The following is a 22,315-nucleotide window of genomic DNA, read 5'->3' as shown; positions in this document are numbered from 1 at the left end:
TTAGGAGAGAGGCTGAAGCTGTTGGTTCTTTGTGCTCTCTCATTTTTCTCCTCTTATGCTCCTCCTTGCGGCATCCATCAGCAGACAGTGATGGGAAAGAGGATGTGCTGATAACACAGGCAAAGTTGTCAGCAGTAGAGTAATAAGTACTTGTTTGTGCAAGGAAACATCTGACTTACAGGAACTTGCTATTGAAAATGTAAAAGGATGGAGGGCGCTGAGGAGTGCTATGGCCAGTAGTTCGACTCTGCCGTGATGCAGTCAGTTCTCCTCATCTCCTTTTTGTTGGAGGATGTGAATTATCTTTTAGCATACTTATGCTTTTCCTAATTAGCAAAAGTCTGCTTGCAGCCCATGCCTCCTGATGATGCCATGAAGGAATTTGTATGGGTGAAGCCTTACGTTAATTATATCTTATGGTGAGCACAGCTGAGCTTTTCTTTCCATCTGCAGGCTTTCCAGGCACCTGGTCTCACATGTGCATGGCAAACACTGATGCAAGCCACACTTTGGGCATATTGAAAGCTGACAGCAAGCTACCTTCACATTGATTAACTGTGGAAGCAGTGTCTATCCTCAACAAGGTTTGATTGCTGCTCTTTAGGCCCTTAATTTTCATAGACTGTTTCTGACGGACCACTAAAAGTAGCCAAGAAAAGCAAATCTGCTGTGAGTGGGCTTTAGAAGGATCCTCTACTGGAAATGTTTTAGGGGTCTGCAGATTGAAAAAGGTTGAAAATCACTAGGTCTCTTCTGCAAATAGGCAGAGAATTAAATGTTGATATTTTCTCCACCTCTTTAAAACAGAGGCCTAACTTGCATTTCAGCCCCTTCTGAAATTAAATTTATTTTGACATAATCAATTGGGAGATGTTCATTTCTTTCTTTAATAGGTCATATTATCATAATTTAAATTAATGTTCTTCCACAGTTTTAATATATTTCCAATTTTATCCCTGTGATCTTTTTGGCAATTTTTTCAAATCTGAAGTCTTAAGCTCCCTGGGGAAAAGCGGGCCACTAGCACTAAAATTTGATTGATACAGTAAGATTTCCACTTGAATTTCTATTACCTTCTGATTTTATAGGGTCCTGAGTCTATACTATTAGCTGTTCTTTTGTTTGTTTAAGCTGGGACTCTGGGTGTATATACTGTTAGTTTTGTAAGGATGAGCATGTGAAAGACTTTATCTTTTACTTAAAAAGTCTTTCAGGCTGTTGGAATGGCTGTTGAACTTGAACTTATGCATTGGCAGAGAAACAGTCATCAGAGAGTATCTTTACGTATTTTGGGATATCTTTGAAAATAATTTGATTTGTGAGGATTTGAAAGTCATATTTTAATCTTCCAGGCTACTTCAGAAAAAGCCCAGCCCCCCCCAAAACAGAACCTCTTCATTTCCTAAGGGAACAAAATATATGCGAGGGCATCCGCGCAGGATGCAGGCTGCGGGGGGGCTGCGTGTGTTCCCTTCTTGAAGGTAAGGCACAGCAAAGCGTGCTTTGCTAAGCTTATTGCACATTATTTGACCGGCAGGTTGTGCTGCTGTAGTTTATTGATTCTTCTGTAATAACTGTGGCAGGAAGCCCACTGTGCTGTGTAACAAGTTAATTTTGTGTGGATGCAGGTGCAGAGCGCCAATGCGTGTGTGCTGGGGCAGGCTCTGGCACAACGTGGAATGAGCCCTGCCTAAATTCATGCAAATGCAGCTCTGCCCCTCGAAAGCTGGTGTGAGCAAGTGAGCTGCATGGAGACTGGAAATGGCCTAGCGGAGTAGAGAGACCCAGAAGTGCCTGCTGTGAGCAGCTGTCACACTGGCCACCAGCAGGGACCACACATTCCTAGCTGGGTTGCATTAGTTTGAGCTGCTTGACTAAACCACATCAATGATGAATAAAGCAAACTCGTCTTTAGGAGCCCTTGCCTGGTTGGATGTGTTCTTTGAATGGCCCAAAATGGTATTTTGGCAGTGTCTAGATTATGAAATTTTGTTTCCGGAAATGAAAACAACAACTAACTATCAGTTTCTGAGGATTAAAAGAAAGCTCACGCACATTAAAATTGCGTAAGGTTAGGCTTCAACAGGAGGGCAACTGGAAGACTTCAGTGAACAGGAAGGATCACATATTGCACCCTAACTGTTTCCTCATGAGCACATGAACCATAAGATCATTTTTAAATTCTGAGATTGCTGTGAGAGTTTAGCAGACCCCTAAAAAATCTCACAGCTTTATGAGCTAAGCTTATGCAGAATCCCAAGTCTTGATATATTTACTGCACATCATATCCATAGGTGACTTGTCTTAGATTACTGCTCTGGTGCAGCAGTAGAAGCTGCCACGTATTTGGGAGGAAAAAGTGCGTTGTTCTACTTGCAATGAAGTCTGTAAGTCTGAGGGCTAGTTTCAATGCAGGCATATTGAGCTGCATGTAGTTGTTGTTTGGCATATGTCTTAATGGTTGGGAGACAGCATTAGGTTTCTGGAGAATCAGACTCTAGATTAATGGCCGGTAGCTGCTGTTTGGTGCTTTTTCAGGAGAGACCATCTTCCCATGTCAAATTTCAAACTGGCAAGCTGTCCTCCAGGGCTATCACTTTGGAAAGGCCCTCCTTTGGGCTGGCTGGCCTTATGCTCTCTTGTCCCCAGAGGATGTTCACCTCAGTCCACCTCTATTCACCCTTTGACCCCTTCCCCCCAACTCTTGTGTGCACTCTTCTCTCTTTTCTCTCAGTTTGCAAATCCTCGTGGTGTCTGTGTGGGCACTGTTGCGTTTTGGAGGAGAAGGAGATGTGAGGTGTGTCGCCTTGTGCAAAAACACAGAGGAACATGCTCTGGGCTTCAGTTCCACGGAGCTCACCATGGTGTCGCTGGTCGCTTGGAAGGGATGCGGAGGAAGAGCAATGAGGCCTTCATCTTCTCCTGCCCTCAGCGGCCCTGTGCTGCCATCTCTGGCTCTGTGGCTGCGCTGGCTATCTGCAACCACTATGCTGATGGCACCAATGTTACTGCTGCTTATGCTTTCTCATATATTCTCCTTCAAGATTCTTGATTATCGGTACTTAAATATAATTACTGTTGATTTTATAGCACTCTGGGACAAGATAAAGAAGAATGAAAACCAGTGAGGCAAATGGACCGTCTTCTGCTGTTCAGGGTAGATTGTAAGGTATTTTTTTAAGGATAATTTAGGAAAACCCTGATCTGATTATGCAGCCGTTCCTTTCTATCTCAACATCATCCTCATGAGAGCACTTCCAATTGGGCTTGCCAGTAAATTTCTGAAGATCTCTTAATAATATTAGTCTTTCTGCATCTGGGGAAATGTTTTCTACAGTAAGTAAGTTTATATTTGTCCTAATGAAAGTTCTGTTATTGATTTCAGGCTTTTTCTCTAATTTATCAAAAGCATAGCGTACTCCCACACTGTCCTGCTAAATATCTCTGATTACTTTCAGCTTTATGTCACTGTTGGTTTCCAGCTTTAATAAACTACATTGGAATTCATGTGACTAAGCTACCCTTTGCTTATTGCATTGCAAATTTTACCATCTAAGATTTACAATGGAAATTTCTATGACCAAGAAAAGAAAAAGAGAAGTGAAAAGAAATTACATTTCCCATCAGCAGAGTGCTGGCAGTTTGCCTGAAAGAAGAGGGAGAGCACAGAGGGGTCTAGCTGCAGCCTCTGTGGCCTATGTGAGGACATTTGGTCTGATTCAACACTGATTAGGATGAAAGGAAAACTTCCATTCCCCTTAACATAGATTGGATTGGGATCCTTTGACAAAGAACCCTTCCCCAGGTAGGAAACACTGTAGAGAGAGAAAACAAATCCCAGATGTACTGTGATCTTAAAACTCAAAGCTCTTAATTAAGATGTTTCTGACGTGTTCTCTGAAACGTATTTTATCATTGACAAAAAGAAAATTTGATTAACTTTTTCTTGATTACCAACCTCATGAAATGATTTGCTCTGTAGTGCTCTGAATAGCACCAGGTCATTTAGAAACCCACTTTATTGTCTTATTTATTTTAATGGGAAGCACTATTAATAATTTACAAAAATATGTTTCATCTCTGATAAAAGTCTTTTAGTGGGAGTTTAAGAAAATTTTTCACAAATCAGCTGATAATTTTATTCCATTGGGAAGGTGAGAGATTGCATTATTCATTATTATTTCCATGATGCCGTCACTCTGCTCAGCACTTCATGCACAAAAATGAAATCATCAATTGCAAAGGGTAGACTTTTTGACAAGGCAACGTACACGTGGAGATAGAGGCTCAGTGCAGTGATCCTCAGATCTAGTATATTTCCCCTTCCTCCTCCCCTTTCCCTTTCCTATTTCTGGTTGTATGTCCACATGGTTTTGGAAGACATGATTCAGATTAATAAATGATATAGAAGAAGTGGTTTTGGAAGAGACATGAAGGGACACAGGGATACAGATATAAAAGTGAATCTGAGTCTCAGGACGTGCAGGTAGCAGTAGAGGCTAAGAAAAGAAGGACCTGGGAAGAACTGACGGCAACACAAACTGCGCACACACAAACACAGCATGAGGACTGGATAGGCAGGTAAGTGAGTGTCCTGCTCATTGCCACTTTTTTTTGGCCTTTTATGTATAAGGAAGCTTTGCTTTTGGGAGAGCAAAGAATTAAGAGAGGAGGCAGAGGCACTAGCAGGCAAGGTGGCTTCATGGTACCAAATCACAGGCAAGAATAAATCCTGAATTTCTGAGATTTATCACCTCATTCATGGGGTGATAACAACTAAAAAGCTAAACAGCTGTGAAGTGGCATGTTCTTGTGAATGAAAGATAGGCAGATCGCCACTGGAATGTCTACAGTTTGCCTCTTGCAGAGGAGGGCAGAGTTATTGTCCCAGCTCTCCTTTATCCAGGGGAGCTATGGAACAGAGAAGAAGAATGATAGTAGCAACTAGATTATGGTAACATATGCAATTTCAGTGTAAAAAGGAAATGTTTTCTTTCCCATTTTTCTTCTGGTTCCAGATAGAATAGCTTAATAGTCTTTTTGTATTAAGCCACCTTCCTGGATTTTGTTTGCTTTGTAACCTTCAAGATAAACACAACTGAGTATTGCACATTGATGTTAGAACATTTCCTCTCTAAAGGATCAAGCCAAGCTGGCGATGAAACGACACTAGGAAATGCAAGTCAGATTCATGGTGGCTGTTTCATCTCGTTCTTTGCCGGTTCTTGCGTTGCACTGGACTCCTACGGTACCTGCAAACATTGCAGCAGCACGCTGAGAGGCCTGATTAATCCCTGGTGTGTGAAGTTTGTTCTTTCACTTATCCCATGTACAGAGCAGTGATTAGGGATTTGGAGAATGGGGGGAAAAGATTTGTCTTATCATATGTCCTGTTGTACATTAGAAAAGGCCCTTAGTTTTGGAGGCAACAAGGTGTATGATGGTCCTTACTTCCCATGCAAGTTCATCCACAGTCCCAAGTCTGCCTGACAAACGCTCTGTCTTCTGTCCAGAGCTTCACTATTTTGACCAAGGTGCATACTAGGGTCCAGTTGAGTCCAGTCCTGAAGGACTCTGTATCCTGGAAAGACCTCAGGGCACCAGCACAGGCCATTACAGAAAAGAAGCTGTTCTAACTGAAGTGAAGTGTTCTCCGGGCAGCTGGCTGGGCACCTCTGTATTATTTATTTACTGACTTTTCTATGATGCTATCACAGAATCACAGAATGATTGAGGCTGGAAGGGACCTCTGGAGATCATGTAGTCCAACCTCCCTGCTCAAGCAGGGTCCTCTGGAACACATTGCACAGGATCATGTCCAGGCAGGTTTTGAATATCTCCAGGGAAGGAGACTCCACCACCTGTCTGGGCAACCTGTGCCACTGCTCTGTCACCCTCACAGCACAGAAGTTTCTCCTCCTGTTCAGAAGGAACTTCCTGTGGTTCCGTTTCTGCCCGTTGCCTCTTGTCCTGTTGCTGGGCACCACGGAGAAGAGACTGGCCCCATCCTCTTGACACTCCCCCTTCAGATACTTGTACACATTGATGAGATCGCCTCTCAGTCTTCTCTTCTCCAGGCTCAACAGCAGGCCCCAGCTCCCTCAGCCTTTCTTCAGAGGAGAGAGGCTCCAGTCCCCTCATCATCTTGGTAGCCCTCCGCTGGACTCTCTGCAGTAGTGCCATGTCTCTCTTGTACTGGGGAGCCCAGCACTGGACACAGCACTCCAGGGGAGGCCCTCCCCAGGGCTGAGGAGAGGGGCAGGATCCCCTCCCTCTACCTGCTGGCAACACTCTGCCTAATGCAGCCCAGCAGACCACTGGCCTTGGCCACAAGGGCACATTGCTGCCTCATGCTCAACTTGTTGTCCACCAGGACTCCCAGGTCCTTCTCTGCAGAGCTGCTTGCCAGCAGGTCAACCCCCAGCCTGTCCTGCTCCATGGGATTTTTTCCTCCCCAGGGGCAGGACCTTGCACTTGCCTTTGTTGACCTTCAGGAGGTTCCTCTCCTCCCACCTCTCCAGCCTGTCCAGGTCCCTCTGAAGGGCAGCACAGCCCTCTGGGGGATCAGCCACTCCCCCCAGTTTAGTATCATCAGCACACTTGCTGAGGGTGCACTCTGTGCCTTCCTCCAGGTCACTGATGAATACGATGAACAAGACTGGACCCCGGACTGCCCCCTGGGGGACACCGCTAGCTCCAGGCCTCCAAGTGGACTTTGTGCCACTGACCACAACCCTCAGAGCTGTGCCCTCCAGCCAGTTCTCAATGCACCTCCCTGTCCGCTCGTCCAACCCTCACTTCCTGAGCTTGCTTAGGAGGATGTGGTGGGAGAGAGTGTGAAAAGGCTTGCTGAAGTCCAGGGAGACAACATCCACTGCTCTGCCCTCATCTCCGCAGCCTGTCCTTCCAGCAGAGAAGGCTCTCAATCAGATTGGTCAAGGATGATTTCCGTTTGGTCAATCCATGCTGACTACTGCGGATCACCTTCTTGTCCTCCAGATGCGTAGTGAGGAGCTGCAGGAGGAGCTGTTCCATGACCTTTGCAGGGGTGGAGGTGAGGCTGGCAGGCCTGTCATTCCCTGGCTCCTCCTTCTTGGCCTTTTGGAAGACTGGGGTGACATTGGCTTTCTTCCAGTGCTCAGGCACCTCTCCTGCTTGCCATGACTTTTCAAAGATGATGGAGGGTAGCCTACCAATGATGCCCACCAGCTCCCTCAGCACTCGTGGGTGCATCCCATCAGGGCCCATGGATTTGTGGGTGTCAAGTTTGGACAAATGATCTCTAACCTTATCCTCCTCGAGCAAGGGAGGGTCTTCCTTTCTCCAGACTTTCTCTCTTGCCTCCAGAGCCTAGAATCCCTGAGGGCTGGCCTTAGCAGTAAAGACTGAAGCCAAGGTGGCATTCAGCAACTCTGCCTTCTCTGTATCTTTCGTTACCAGGTCACCCGCCCCATTCAGCAGTGGGCCCACATTTTCCCTATGCCGGTAATTTTCTGTTGCTATTGATGTATTTGAAGAAGCCCTTCTTGCTGTCCTTGATGTCCCTTGCCAGATTTAATTCCAAATGGGCCTTGGCCTTCCTCGTCACATCCCTGCGTACTCTGACAGTGTCCCTGTATTCCTCCCAAGTGGCCTGTCCCCTTTTCCACATTCTGTAGACTTCCTGCTCATGTTTGAGTTTTGCCAGGAGTTCCTTGCTCCTCCATGCAGCTCTCCTGCCCCCTTTGCTTGACTTCTTACTCAGAGAGATGCCTTTCCAAGAAGGCATCTGGGCAGCTGAGAAACATAGCATGACCTGAGAAGGCAGGTAAGTGTTGCAATTTTCACAATGAGGAATTAAAAGAGGACAATTTTCCACAGACATTCGCCATTTTTTTTCAAATTCCAGGCCAGTCCCATCTTTCCTGCCTGGTTATCTGTGGTATTGCCTCCTTGGTAAAACAAAGAACAACAGCCACAGCAGAGCTTGCCAAGAGCACAGGGAAACATTACTTAAACCTCCCTGCAGCAGTTTGTATAGGTCAGTTCCACGTTGGTCATGATAAAATAAAAGCATGGAAAGCTTTATTGAGGCAATGCAGAGGACACTGAAAGAAATAAGTGCTGACTGTGTCTAGCTACTATCTCTATATAAAGTCGAGACAAGGCTTCACAAGGAAAGGCAGAGCTTACAGCAGGAAAAAGGCCTTTGAGAGACAGCTCAGGTACCACACTTGGCATCTTAACACTACAGTGTTAAGCTAAGGCTTTTTTCAGAATTGTTGGGCTAACACATTTATTGTGGGTTAAAGCAATCTTTCTGAAGAACAAATCCTCCATCTTGCATTCTGCATATGCAGTCTCTGATTGACAAATTTTTTCTCAGGTTTATGTAACAGACAAGATACCTGCTGTGGTTAGTGTAGGATTCTGTGAAGAGAAGCTTGTAGATACAAAGGAATGTTGTTTTAGCGGGAAGCTCTTTCTTAGTATGTTTTATGATTTTTTTAAATTAGCCCCCAAAAAAGAGGACTTGGTGGGTGTTTTCCATGACCAATGTTGTCATTTGAACTTCTGAGCTATTTCCAGGTCAGTAAATTGTGTGTTACCACAGACCTTTGCAGAGTGAGTTGGGATGCACAGACCTACAGAGACAAGAGTGCATGAGGGACAGAGAGCCCCGAAGCAGCAGAGGCTTTTATACATTTACCATGCTTTGAGAAGATGTGGTTATGCCGTCATGAATTACCTCCCAAGAAAACAATCAAACCCCAGAATTTTTACGCTGATTTTGTTGAAAACTTGACTATGCACATTGTATGGTCACTTAAAGCAAAAGGAGCCTTACAGCATTACTATCCCTACAGGCCACTGCTTCTGGAGGAACAGTGACTAAAATAAACCCACACTGCACTAATTCTAGCTCTTGCTTTTATGAGAAGTTGAGACTATTTGTGATGTGCATCTACTAATAGCCTCTGGAAACAGTGAAGAAACTCCAGGCAGCCAGCTGATCCTTTAGACTGAGCAAGTCACTGCAGATAATAAGCGACTATGGCCAGAGTGGACCTATAGTTCTGAAGCAGGAGTTACTGACAGGTGGCCAGCATAAGGCCCATCATGGGACTGAGTTAGTCTCCATATGCCTGTCTCCAGGCCCTGTGCTGATCATCCTCACATTTGCATCATGTTACTACCATGACCCCTATTAACCTCCTCAGAACAAAAGCAGCAGTAAACTGGGGAATACGAGCAGGATGGAAAAGCTCTGGCTACAACGCTGATGAAGGACAGTGATGTTTGCGCATGCAAAAGCTCGTGTTGGCTATGCTTCCACCGAGAGGTGAAGGAGTGGTCACGGGAGCCCATAAAGTGATGGTTTCCCTCGTGGATAAGGATTGGCTAAGGACCCTTCTTACAGGTCACTACAGTGGCCTGAAAATTCATCACCTTATAGGAAAAGCACATGGAGTTGCCACATTCATGTTCAGCTGAAAGAAATAGAAGAGCGATGAGAAGGAAAAATCAGAAAAGATAAGGCTGTGGTGGCTGCAACAGGAACTAAGAAAAGTGACCTTTGCTTTAATATTATGCAACTCGGGCTAGGGAAGAAGAGACATTCCTGCTTGTAATCCACACCTAAGTGCAGGGTTGGTATATTAACGCACATAATGCTACTTGAGTTGTTTTGTATGCCCAGTCCCAAGGAGTTTTCTGCTGGAGACATGTTTCTCAGGAGTATGCACTGTAAGTGCAAAGGCAGCGCATGGAGCATGTGGACATCTGCTCCTCATGTCCCAGAGCGGAAAACTGGCATCACACCAGAGGTTAAATGTCTCGCTGTCGCTGGAGCACCTTGCAGACTGCTGTGAATGTCTGTCCTGGAAGAATTTTGACACGGTTCTTCCTGCGTGAGAATCCTATGATAGACCTCCCATGGATGAAGAGAGAGAGTTTGTGTTCAGTAATGTTAAATGCTGACAAAAGAGCCACAGAAATTAAAGGGAAACTTAACGCTGCTGCTTTTAATGAATGATTTATGATCCCTGAGATGTGCTATCTCAGCCTGTGTTGAATACTGAAAGCCTTACTGAATTTTTCCATGGAACTGAATTAAATGAATTTGAATTTGCAGTGATATTACAGCTTATTCCTAGGCTAATGTGTCAACAGTAAAGGATTTCTTTTTAAAGGGGCTAAGAGTCTTTTGGAAATTCCCTGTATGACAATGTAGTGCTGCACTGAGAACGCTATCATTTATGTGTCAGGGCTAATGGAATTGGCACAGGAGGGAGCATGATCAGCATGATGAACCAGCTTCTGGCCACGTGCCCCTGGAGCAGTCTTGGGGTATTGATCCTAGCAGGGTGTCTTTGCAGCAAAAGCGTGCTCTCCCCTGAGAGGCCAATATGCTTGGTGGGAGAGACAGCTTTGTTTAAGGAAGTTTATATTCAACAGCAGGCTGCCTCATTTTAGTCTTCTATCATTAGGCTTGTGCCATGACCGTAGAGACTTTCAGTCCAATGTGCAGGTGAAATTACAACTGAGAAGATATGAGAATTAACATTCAAATGAAATTTTACTGGAATAAACGAGTTACAATTTCCTACAGAACTGATCAACTCTATAGGGAGACTTTCTAAGTGGTTGCTTTGGAGCATATACTGCTCTCTTTTTTTCAGTCAAGGGCAGAAGGCCACATTTACCTTTTTAGCTAATGGTGTTCTTGTTCTTGCCCTCATATGATATGGAGTATACTGCTATGTGTGTTTGCCCTGGGACAAATATTTAGCCTTTCCTTAGCAGGATTTTGTTTATATGTCAATGTGTTGCACACCATTAGTGTCAGATCTACGTTCTGTCACACTGAAATCCTCCCAACATATTGGGGCTGTGGGATCATGGCAATAATGCCCGTGAATTCATTGTCTGTGTCCTGGAGGGAACGTGGCACATTCCTTGCCTACATCCTTGTGAGGCTGTGTTCCACAAGTGACCTCTCTGAACGCAGTAGGGTAAAAATCATTTCAGAGGAAGGCAACCATTTTTTGATCAGGTCATTGATTACTTAAAAAAAAGGAATTGTGGCAGATCTGTCCCCAGACTTTGATGCAGAACTGTAGGAGAACTTAGTCTTACCTTTACGTCTTATTCCTCCCATATCTTTGAACATGCTTTTGCAAGAGTATTGGTGTGTCTTCTTTGTAGTTTCATATTTATGCTTTGCTCTATGATGCTTTACTTATGAGCTGCCTTTAGATATGGAGATGGTCATAAGCCTGCTGTGTTTCTGTGTCGAGAGTGATGTCCTGACATTCTCCTTTGAGCATCTGCTTTGCTTGTCTGACATGATCTTATCACAAGTGAGCTAGCACCTGGGATTTGATAGGCACCTAAATCAGCCATTTTGTGCAAGTTGGCACTGTACTGATCATTTCCACATGCATTTCTGTTGAAAGTTACCTTACTTAAGAGTGAAGGGAGAGAAAAAAGAAGAAGGAAGGGAGAAAGAGGAACATCTTGGATTTTCTGAGATCTGTTCTGATCTGCTATTGATCAGGCAAAAGCTCTGTCCAGATCAACACCTGTCTCTGGCAGCAGCTTGCAATGCGAAGGGTGTAAGAACAGGACAATCTTGTACTGATACATACCCATAACTCTCCAGCTCCAGCAATCTGTAGCTCAAGAACTGTGTGAGCCAAAGACAGCATGTTTTATGTTAGAAAACTTTGATGGATTTTTCTTCTGAATTTATCCAGTGATTTTTGAAACCTTCTATATTTCTAGTTTCCAGAAGTGTGCAGGTGGCAAGGAGTCGTAAGTTGGACCCCATGAAAGTAATCCCCCATTACAAGAGGGTGAGTTCTCTCATCTTATTTTATTATTTTTTATTTTATTTTCATCTAACCTGTAGAAATGTTTTGGTGTTTCTTCTGTGATCTAAATTATGTCCAGTTATTAAAAAAATCTCTTCTTATACTTGCTTTTGCTCTCTTTAGCAAAGAGAGCTCTAAGGGTCAGAAATCTGCTCTGTTGTCATGATTTTTGCTTTTTCTCTCTCAGTTTTCTTACTCCCTGGTTCCTCAGACACTGGAAACAAATTCATTGCTGGTGCCACATTAAGGTGTACTAAGAGGGGGAATGAAGGCAGTTTTTAAAGTTCCTCCATCTATTCTGTGTGTTCACATGGAGCCCAACCTGAAAGGAGGTCTTCCCTTTTCCTTTCTCTTCCTTCCCTGTTTTTATACATAACATTATTGCAGAATCTCTTTTCGGAAAACTGCTTCTCATAACAATGAGCCCGCAGGCTTCTCTCTTGTTGTTCAGTTTGGCTGCCTTTCACAGGGCAGGTCTAAATCAGGGCTAAGCCTGGAGAGCAGAACCTTGTGGTGAGGTGCTTGGTGGGACTGGTGGTGCTGCTGCTCAGTGTGAGCAGTGGGAGCATTTCATGGGCAGAAGACGGAAGCGTGGAAGAAGTTAATATTTGCCCCTTTGTCTGCTCCTCAGTTGTCTTCTATCTTGAGCAGTACCCTCAAATCTAGTTATCATGGTCCCTCTTCCGTGTACAAATACTGTATTTCTAGCAGGGTTCCTCAGCCTCCAACTCACCTCCCTCCAACTCAGCCCTGTCACCACAAGAATTACCCGTGAGTCCTCCTCCTCTAGCTAACGTCTTCAGACAGGTACTTATATAATGAAATGAGCCATCCCATGGCTCACAATCTTTCCTTTCCTACCTGAAACCTACCACAGCACTCAGGGCCCTCTGAGTTTCCTTTTTCCAGAGTCTGGAGAAGCAAGAAGGGTAAGAGAACATTGTTTTGGGGAAAAGACCTGAAGTAGTCCCATAGAAACTTCATTTTCCTTCCAACCACTGGCAAAAGCTAATGTGCTGCAGGGATCTGATGGCTGCAGAGAGCTTGTACAGCAGGCACTGTAATTTGTCATGTTGGGTCAGCTCTCTATTAATCTTGTGCTTCCTGCTCTGGGCTTCTTCCTACAGCAGATCTGCCCCATAGCTGAGTGGATATGACTCCCTGCCCTCGCAGGGGGTGCAACGCTGCACAGAGCAGGACGGCTCTTGTAAGCCTCTGCTTGTCCTCAACCCTTACTGACTTCTGTGGCAGAGAAAAAGAACACCAAAAAGACATAAAGACATTTTGCATCTTTCTATATAAACTGATAGACCTTCTTATAAAGCTGAAAAACAGCTAACATGGGCTTATTAAAGAAAGCACCCTGTGTTTGAATCACTTCATATTTTTATGAGTGTGACACAGGAGCAGTCTCTCCCTCCCATTGACTAGGGAGTGGGTGAGGAGATGGCAGTGGAGGCTGCTGCCCGGCAGAAAGACTGCCTGTTCCTTTTCATCTCTGAATAGTCTGGGCACATGCAGTTGAGTCTGTATTGCCTGGCTCACTAAAACTGCCTATCTCTAGGTGAACATCAGGGCCTCTCCGCTTTTGAAGTGACTAATGGTTCCCTAATGCGTATTGCCAAGAGCAACCAGGCAAAAGAGCCTGCAGATAAAAGTAAACAACTCGGCTCAGAGGCCAGGCAGCACACCCGAGGCTCTGTACCTGTGTGGCTCCAGACTCAGGCAGACGACAGACGGAGCTGATGAATGGGCCTGCTGCCGATCTCACGCATTTAGTGAATTATCGCATCAATGACTATGCCTCTCCTTGAAGTCAACAGATTTTAAGAAGCACTTCTGTGTTTGGAAGCCACCTTCCTCTCTCCTTGCATTTTATCGTGGCAAGCTAGAAAGGAGGTGGGGAGGGGATGTGTTAGCAGTACCAAGGCAGTGCATCCCCCTGGGGTCAATAGCTTGGCTGCAAGTAGGAAGCACCATGCATAAATAATAAGGGGAATCATGTATATTCAAGTGCAAGCCTAAATTTAGAGGCTATACTTGGGCTTTTCTCCTCCCTCGACATTTACTGCCAGCTACTCCTATGTAAGGGCACATTTCCACTGTGAGGTGAAGAAACTTCCCTGAGCTGAGTGAGCTGACCACATGAAAAAAGTAACATAGCTGTGCTAGAGCAGTGTTTGACCAAAGAGATGACCGCCTGGCTCATTGCTTTGCAGAGGAGGAGGCAGAGTTTTGGTAACCAAAGCAAGAGTCTGCATTGTTCAGATATGGCAGAGGGATTCCTGCACTGAGATCATTAGCAGCATTAAGTGGACTTTCTGACTTTATTTCTCTATAAGTGAATGCAAAACCATCTTTTTTATCAAACTTGAACTTACTTGGGAATTTAGAGTTTTTTGTACAGGTATGGAAGAGCTGTTCTTTGTACATGAATACTGGGGCATGTGTTGTGTGCATCTTGCAGGCTGTTTGACAAGTTGCAAATGCAAAGCTTTATTGTAAAAGGGGGCAACAAATCAGCTTTTGATCGGCTATGAAATCAACTCCTACTTGATCCTTGTGACGGTGAAGTGTTCTGATAACTTGAGCTGATTCTTGTAAGTCATTTCTCAAGCTCTCTTCCCTTCTTGAAGATCAAAGATAGCAGAGTGCATAATTCATGGCCTTTCAAATTCAAGTATATATTTTTGATCTAGAGTAGGTGAATGCATTTGCCATTTTAACGATATATATGTCCACCCACTACTCAGTTATCGGAGTGAGAATTAACCTGGAAAATGCATATACTTAACACAATTCATCTTGAGGAAGGAGTTTCTTCCTGAGAGGGGTGTACTGTTGTGAGTTCTGTACGATTTTTTAGCTTCAGCTTATTTGGGCCATTGGATGTCCTTTCCTTTTACTACAATTCTCCTTCCTCTATTGCTAATGCAGTTGGACCTGTAGTCTAGAAAGTATTAGTACCTTTACAAATTCAACACCATGCAGAGCTGTTTTTAAAGGCTTGTGTGGCAGCTGTGTTCTGCTCAAGGAATTTTTTTTCTTTCTTTCTTTCTTTCTTTCTTTCTGTCAATAATAAATAGAGTCTTCATCATTGTAATAGCTGGTTGGGTGAATGTGCTTCAGTGATGACATGATATACCTGTGACATACTAATGCCCTGCAAATAGACTGGGAATTGTTGTCTAAATCCACATGGGGTTATGTACCTTCTGCGGTGCTTTGAGAGAAGGTCTTTCCCCATAGTTCATTTTTCTTCTCTTACTCTTTTCTGCCCTTTATTTGTGCATTTACATTACCACCAATTCTGACGTCTTTCGGACAGACTGTCCTGGGTTCACTGTGGCTGCTCTGCCCCGGCTCCTGTGCAGGGAGTGAGGGCTTTGAGTGTCACCACTTGCTGCCTGCCTCTCTTTCTACTGCTACCACAGCACAGGGGAGTTTACAGCTGTAATTTGGTAGCTGCATGAACAAGCCATTTTGTGCAAGCTGGCTGTTTATCAATATACTGGTTGGCTGCCAGACCTGAAAGACCCCTTACTAATAGGAAGCAGTGGGAATGTGCCAGGAAGGGAACGAAAACACTCTTGAAACATGTTGCAAGGTTTCTGGTCCTTTTTGGCCTACCGCTCCCACATCCATATAGTTGGGGCATACGGCAGACTGTCTCCATTATAGCGCAGACCATGACTGCTCTTAGCTTTTTTTTTTTTTTCCTAATGCAGCCCAAAAGCAATTTTGTGATCCTGTGATCTGAGAAATGTCTTCCTGGGATTTACATTCTTTTTCATGTCTATCTTCTCAGGGACTAGCAGACTGTACCCTGCTTGGATTTTCATTTTTTATTTGTTTTCCACCAATATTTTAAATTTCTGATGGTATTGTCATGACTTTGAGTGAGTAAAGTTGTGCAAACTATGCTGGTCTTTAATGAACAAGAATTCAGAAATTCATGCTTTCCTCCTTGTAGCTCACATAAGTATGTAAGAAACAGAGGGAGAGTAAAAAGTAGTAATTTTTGTCCTTTTCTGTGCCAGTCATAAAAGGGCCAACGCCAATTCTTAAATTTAGCCATGGATACAACTCTTCTTCCTTGTAAACAAAAGGGGTTGGGAGATAATGTTATTAGCCTATAACAGCCTATTCCTATAACAGCCTGTGAAATATATCGTAGTCTTTCTAATGACTGTGTTTGCAGCGGTGCTTCCTCCTAAAAAAACCCCAACTTGCTAGCATTGCAGGGGATGTACCTACGACTGTGTCAGCATCACCAGTGGCATTTTTGTCACAGCCGATGGCCACAGACAGGAAGAGCCACTATTCTTTGCGAGGTTTCCCACGTTGTTGTCCTTTCATGGTCTGGGTGACGCAGGGCCTTAATGTGCTGCTGGGTCAGTTACCAGCTCTGAGAGTTTCTGGTTCTCTAGCATTTTTAAACGTGGTGACAGGAAATCTGCCTTTTTCTTCTAAGGATCCAAATTCTGGGTCTTAATTTTGTTGCAATTTGAAATCTGGATAATACTGTGATGCTTCTCGCAGGTGTTACAGATTGAAGCTTTTTGCCCATGAAATCCATTTTAGCAATGCTCCTGATTTCACAGCAGGCTATGTTGCCGTGAACTGCTTTGTGTTCAACACATGTAACAACTGCCATCTCTCATTCCACATGCGTAGTCCTTCTGCTGAAGAAATCCCTGTGCCGCTCCTTCTCAGAATTACTTCTCCTCCATCACTCTCATATGCAGCTCAAACTCTCCGTCATCTTTGCAGTGCATCATCCTGGAAGAAGATCTTGAAGCGTCTTTTAATGCCATTTGAAGACCTGGGGGCTTGTTACTGGAAAAAAGCGTGCCTTATGCTGCCTGCATACCTCCCCTGGTGCAGAGTGTGCAGGCTAGACATTCACTGACTTTGCTAGTACTTCTTGTACTAAACAAAATTGAGAAAAAACTTAGAATTGCTAGCACTTCTCTTGTACTAGGCCATTCTTGGTAACACGTACCTGTGCATTAATATGCTCATATGCTAAACAGCAATGAAAATGTGACCAGTACTTGCATGGATGTTCATTTGTAAGTGGCATCTTCTATCTGGTGGTGACTGTTATGCCTGCTCACTATTATACCTTTGTGTCGGTCTTGACATCTCCAGGTTTCAAGAGAAATTACTTCTGGCCTTCCAGTCCTAATCAACTTTACCTAGAGTCAGCTTTGCAGATACAGAACTGTTCATGCAGCTATATCACATATCAACTCCAGTATTATTCTGCAAGGTGGTTTTAGCTTTGCAGCAAGTTTAGCAACCTGCACAGTGAACATTGCAGTTGCTTTCATGAATCCATGCAGTTCCTGTGAGCCAGTAGGAGAGGCATTCTGTGGTGAAGGCGTTCGTGGCCTGTGGGAAGGGCTGGGTATGTGGAGCTTTTGGGATCAGAGCGGGTCTGGGTGCAGCTGGAGGCATCTCCAAGCTCACACTGACTGGGACCTCTGATTTTTTGGATTGCAGCTAACACTTAAGTGTCTATGAATGTCTAGCCCTAGATGTCCTAGAACAACTGAAAAGTGGTATAGTCACCATGGCCTCAAACCCAGATGGTCTGTTGCGGATGACCACTGCTCAAAAGCCCTTTTGATGGCTGCATGCAAAGACTCTGAGGCCTGTGGGGGGCATTTTTGGAATCCCTATTCTTATCTTTTTACATCTATTTTGGTTACTCATACATAAATTTTAAGTAGATGATTGCTACTTCTGTATATGAAGCATACATCTCTGCAGTCTCTGAAATGTCCTGTGTATTGTGTTCTGTCTGAAACAAGCTCATTGAAGATTTGGCAAATACTATATAATGTCATTCCCTACTATTCTGGATAGTGTGAAACTTAGCTGAATTACTTTGCAAAAATGACAGTAATAATCAACTATCACCACACAGAGGTTTTCTGTGTTCCAACAAATAAGTTGCCAGTTTCTGCCAGACTCTGAGGTGTGTTGCAAATTATCAACAGTTCCTTGCAGTTCTGTCTCTGGCATTTTGAATAAATGCAACTATATGTAAACATTTGTTCTATTTTTTGGATTCATGTTGGACCAGACAAGCCTATGTCTTCCTATTTTTTGTATAGAAATTCCCTCATGAATATTTCTTGCCTATTGCTTTCTTTGAAATTAAAATTTTCTCGACTGTAGTCAATTCATCAATTTTAACCACAATCCTTATCCACAGGGAGCTGTTTTTCCAACCCCAAGCTCATAGGCATAGCAAGGAACTTGTTGTTCACATGTGGGCCTGATTATACCTTTTTGCTCAGAAGTTTTACTTGTATCATAATTCTCTCTTCTTTTCATGATTCCTGAGGGCTTTCTTATTTGCAGACATTAGCAACTATTATCTCGTGTGCCCCTGTTCTCCATGTCTTCCTTCTCTTTAGCATTACATGAGAAAGGCTCTGTTACAATCATTTTGTTGCCTTTGTACTTGTGTTTTATTTTCAAGTCCTGTCTTTGTAACTTTAAGATCTTACACTGAAGTTTTGCTAGTGCAGGAACCAGACTTTCACTAAAGGCGTTCCCAGGAGATTTAATATCTGTTTCAACTGTTACCCTAGGGCTGTGCACGTGCTAATCAAACTTTCAACTCCCAATGGCAAAGGAAAATAATTACGCTTTGGTCTGAATATGATTTTGATCTATTTTGTTTTGATTTGTTCCACACTGGAGCAACTCTGCTCCACTTGCTCCATGTAAAGCAGGTCCAGGTCCTTGAAGTGCTTTTTTTGTGGTAATGTAGTTTTAGTGTAAGTAACTGCATCTGTTGTATCTGAGAAGGATTTGCCTAGACTATTCCAGTATGTTTCTATATCTCTTGCTGTGTCCTTTTGCCCTTTTGTCCTTCTTTTTCCTCCAGTCTGCAGAGAGGTGTCATGATCTTTGATAACCTGAGTATGAAACTGAGCAGGCAGGTCACATCCCAACTCTAGATTCTTCTTCTTCTTCAGTTCAGCGGAGCTGGCATTTTTAACTATTCTATCACTTTCACTTGAATTGGATCTGCCCTGATTCCTTAGTTTCCTAAAAGGTGACCAAAATTGCTCTGCTACATACTGATTCACAATCTGCTGCTATATGTCTGTAGGTCATACTCTCTGCATTTTGAAAGGAGTACTTCCAGGTTTTCATTGTGCTCCTTTCTGGTGCTGCTGGCTGCTACATCATCACAATATGACTTCAGCTCTTGTCAGTCCTTTCAGTATTTCGGTACTTCCTGTAGTATTGCCTCACGAAATAACTTACGTGTAGAGGATACAATGAAGGGCACTCACCATTAGTTCCTTGTTCCTAACAGAAAGCTGGAAGCATTAACATAATGAGCTTTTTGTCCAGTTTGTCATTCTGAACTTTCTGGAGTATTTCTGCCCAGTTGCATGGAGCTTATCATCATAGTTTTCCTATTTCTTTACGACGACCCAAAAGAAATGCTGTGCTGTTTCTCCATACTGCTCTGCAAAGAGATGACCTTTAGTTGCATGCAGCGTATGTGTATGTGACACTTTCAGGTCCTTCAAGACTTTATTCTCTATTGCAGAGCATAATGCAGCAGCATTATGGCATAATCTGTACCTGCTGCAAATATCCTCCGTTCCTATGCTGCTTACTTTTCTTCCAGTGCTATACGTAGCTACTGCCCTACTATCTTTCAACTGGTTATATCTCTTGGTTTTATCTATCATCTCATGTGTATTGTGATGAGTGCAAATGAATTTTCTCACCTGCTTTTTGGATGTGTCACGACTTCTTTATATTCTTAAAAACTTTTTGTAATATTATACTGTTCTTTATATTTTTGCTTATATTCTTTTGTGTTTGCTGTCTCTAAGATCTATCCTTTACTAAGTAATTCCATCCTGTGAAACACAGTCTTTCACTAACAACTGTAGCTTGTTAGTGGTGAGTTACCTACTCATCATCTGTCCCTCATGGTCCCCGATTCCTGCTCCAGAAAATCTTTCTTAATACAAAGGTGGATCCCATGAACAGGAAGTCAAGCAAAGGGGGCAGGAGAGCTGCATGGAGGAGCAAGGAACTCCTGGCAAAACTCAAACATGAGCAGGAAGTCTACAGAATGTGGAAAAGGGGACAGGCCACTTGGGAGGAATACAGGGACACTGTCAGAGTACGCAGGGATGTGACGAGGAAGGCCAAGGCCCATTTGGAATTAAATCTGGCAAGGGACGTCAAGGACAGCAAGAAGGGCTTCTTCAAATACATCAATAGCAACAGAAAATTACCGGCATAGGGAAAATGTGGGCCCACTGCTGAATGGGGCGGGTGACCTGGTAACGAAAGATACAGAGAAGGCAGAGTTGCTGAATGCCACCTTGGCTTCAGTCTTTACTGCTAAGGCCAGCCCTCAGGGATTCTAGGCTCTGGAGGCAAGAGAGAAAGTCTGGAGAAAGGAAGACCCTCCCTTGCTTGAGGAGGATAAGGTTAGAGATCATTTGTCCAAACTTGACACCCACAAATCCATGGGCCCTGATGGGATGCACCCACGAGTGCTGAGGGAGCTGGTGGGCATCATTGGTAGGCTACCCTCCATCATCTTTGAAAAGTCATGGCAAGCAGGAGAGGTGCCTGAGCACTGGAAGAAAGCCAATGTCACCCCAGCCTTCCAAAAGGCCAAGAAGGAGGAGCCAGGAAACGACAGGCCTGCCAGCCTCACCTCCGCCCCTGCAAAGGTCATGGAACAGCTCCTCCTGCAGCTCCTCACTACGCATCTGGAGGACAAGAAGGTGATCCGCAGTAGTCAGCATGGATTGACCAAACGGAAATCATCCTTGACCAATCTGATTGAGAGCCTTCTCTGCTGGAAGGACAGGCTGCGGAGATGAGGGCAGAGCAGTGGATGTTGTCTCCCTGGACTTCAGCAAGCCTTTTCACACTCTCTCCCACCACATCCTCCTAAGCAAGCTCAGGAAGTGAGGGTTGGACGAGCGGACAGGGAGGTGCATTGAGAACTGGCTGGAGGGCACAGCTCTGAGCTCTTGGAGGCCTGGAGCTAGCGGTGTCCCCCAGGGGGCAGTCCGGGGTCCAGTCTTGTTCATCGTATTCATCAGTGACCTGGAGGAAGGCACAGAGTGCACCCTCAGCAAGTGTGCTGAGGATACTAAACTGGGGGGGAGTGGCTGACACACCAGAGGGCTGTGCTGCCCTTCAGAGGGACCTGGACAGGCTGGAGAGCTGGGAGGAGAGGAACCTCCTGAAGGTCAACAAAGGCAAGTGCAGGGTCCTGCCCCTGGGGAGGAAAAAATCCCATGGAGCAGGACAGGCTGGGGGTTGACCTGCTGGCAAGCAGCTCTGCAGAGAAGGACCTGGGAGTCCTGGTGGACAACAAGTTGAGCATGAGGCAGCAATGTGCCCTTGTGGCCAAGAAGGCCAGTGGTCTGCTGGGCTGCATCAGGCAGAGTGTTGCCAGCAGGTCGAGGGAGGGGATCCTGCCCCTCTCCTCAGCCCTGGGGAGGCCTCCCCTGGAGTGCTGTGTCCAGTGCTGGGCTCCCCAGTACAAGAGAGACATGGCACTACTGCAGAGAGTCCAGCGGAGGGCTACCAAGATGATGAGGGGACTGGAGCCTCTCTCCTCTGAAGAAAGGCTGAGGGAGCTGGGGCCTGCTGTTGAGCCTGGAGAAGAGAAGACTGAGAGGCGATCTCATCAATGTGTACCAGTTTCTGAAGGGGGAGTGTCAAGAGGATGGGGCCAGTCTCTTCTCCGTGGTGCCCAGAGACAGGACAAGAGGCAACGGGCAGAAACGGAACCACAGGAAGTTCCTTCTGAACAGGAGGAGAAACTTCTGTGCTGTGAGGGTGACAGAGCAGTGGCACAGGTTGCCCAGAGAGGTGGTGGAGTCTCCTTCCCTGGAGATATTCAAAACCTGCCTGGATGCGATCCTGGGAAATATGCTCTAGAGGACCCTGCTTGAGCAGGGAGGTTGGACTAGATGATCTCCAGAGGTCCCTTCCAGCCTCAACCATTCTGTGATTCTGTGGGTTGTGAGGAAAACCATGGCTTATCTGCGTTTTCCTTATCTGTTGTTGAACTTTTACCACTAGGGACCCTGCTCTGTAAATATCTGTGCCTTCTTGTGCATTAAAAGATAAATGATTTCTTGGTGCATAGATTGGTTACTTTTCTCAGGTCTTTCATGACCAATTCCAGTAAAATTAACATTGCATCCATTGCTTAACTGTGTGCAGATATGATAACCTGATTTCCTGTATATGTAGTATCTATCTATCTGCCTCATTTTCACAATGTTTTCAGGCTTAAAAAGGGGGAAAGAAAATAGAATGCAACATTCAGGATTTATTGGCAATATCCAACTCTACCTAAAAGTAATATTCCGTATTAGGTTTTACCTTATCCACAGCCATACTGCATTGCCACCTGTTGGGAAGCTGCCTATCAT

This window comes from Struthio camelus, chromosome 1, assembly GCF_040807025.1.
Source record: "Struthio camelus isolate bStrCam1 chromosome 1, bStrCam1.hap1, whole genome shotgun sequence".
NCBI lineage: Eukaryota > Metazoa > Chordata > Aves > Struthioniformes > Struthionidae > Struthio > Struthio camelus.
This window is presented reverse-complemented; position numbering follows the sequence as displayed.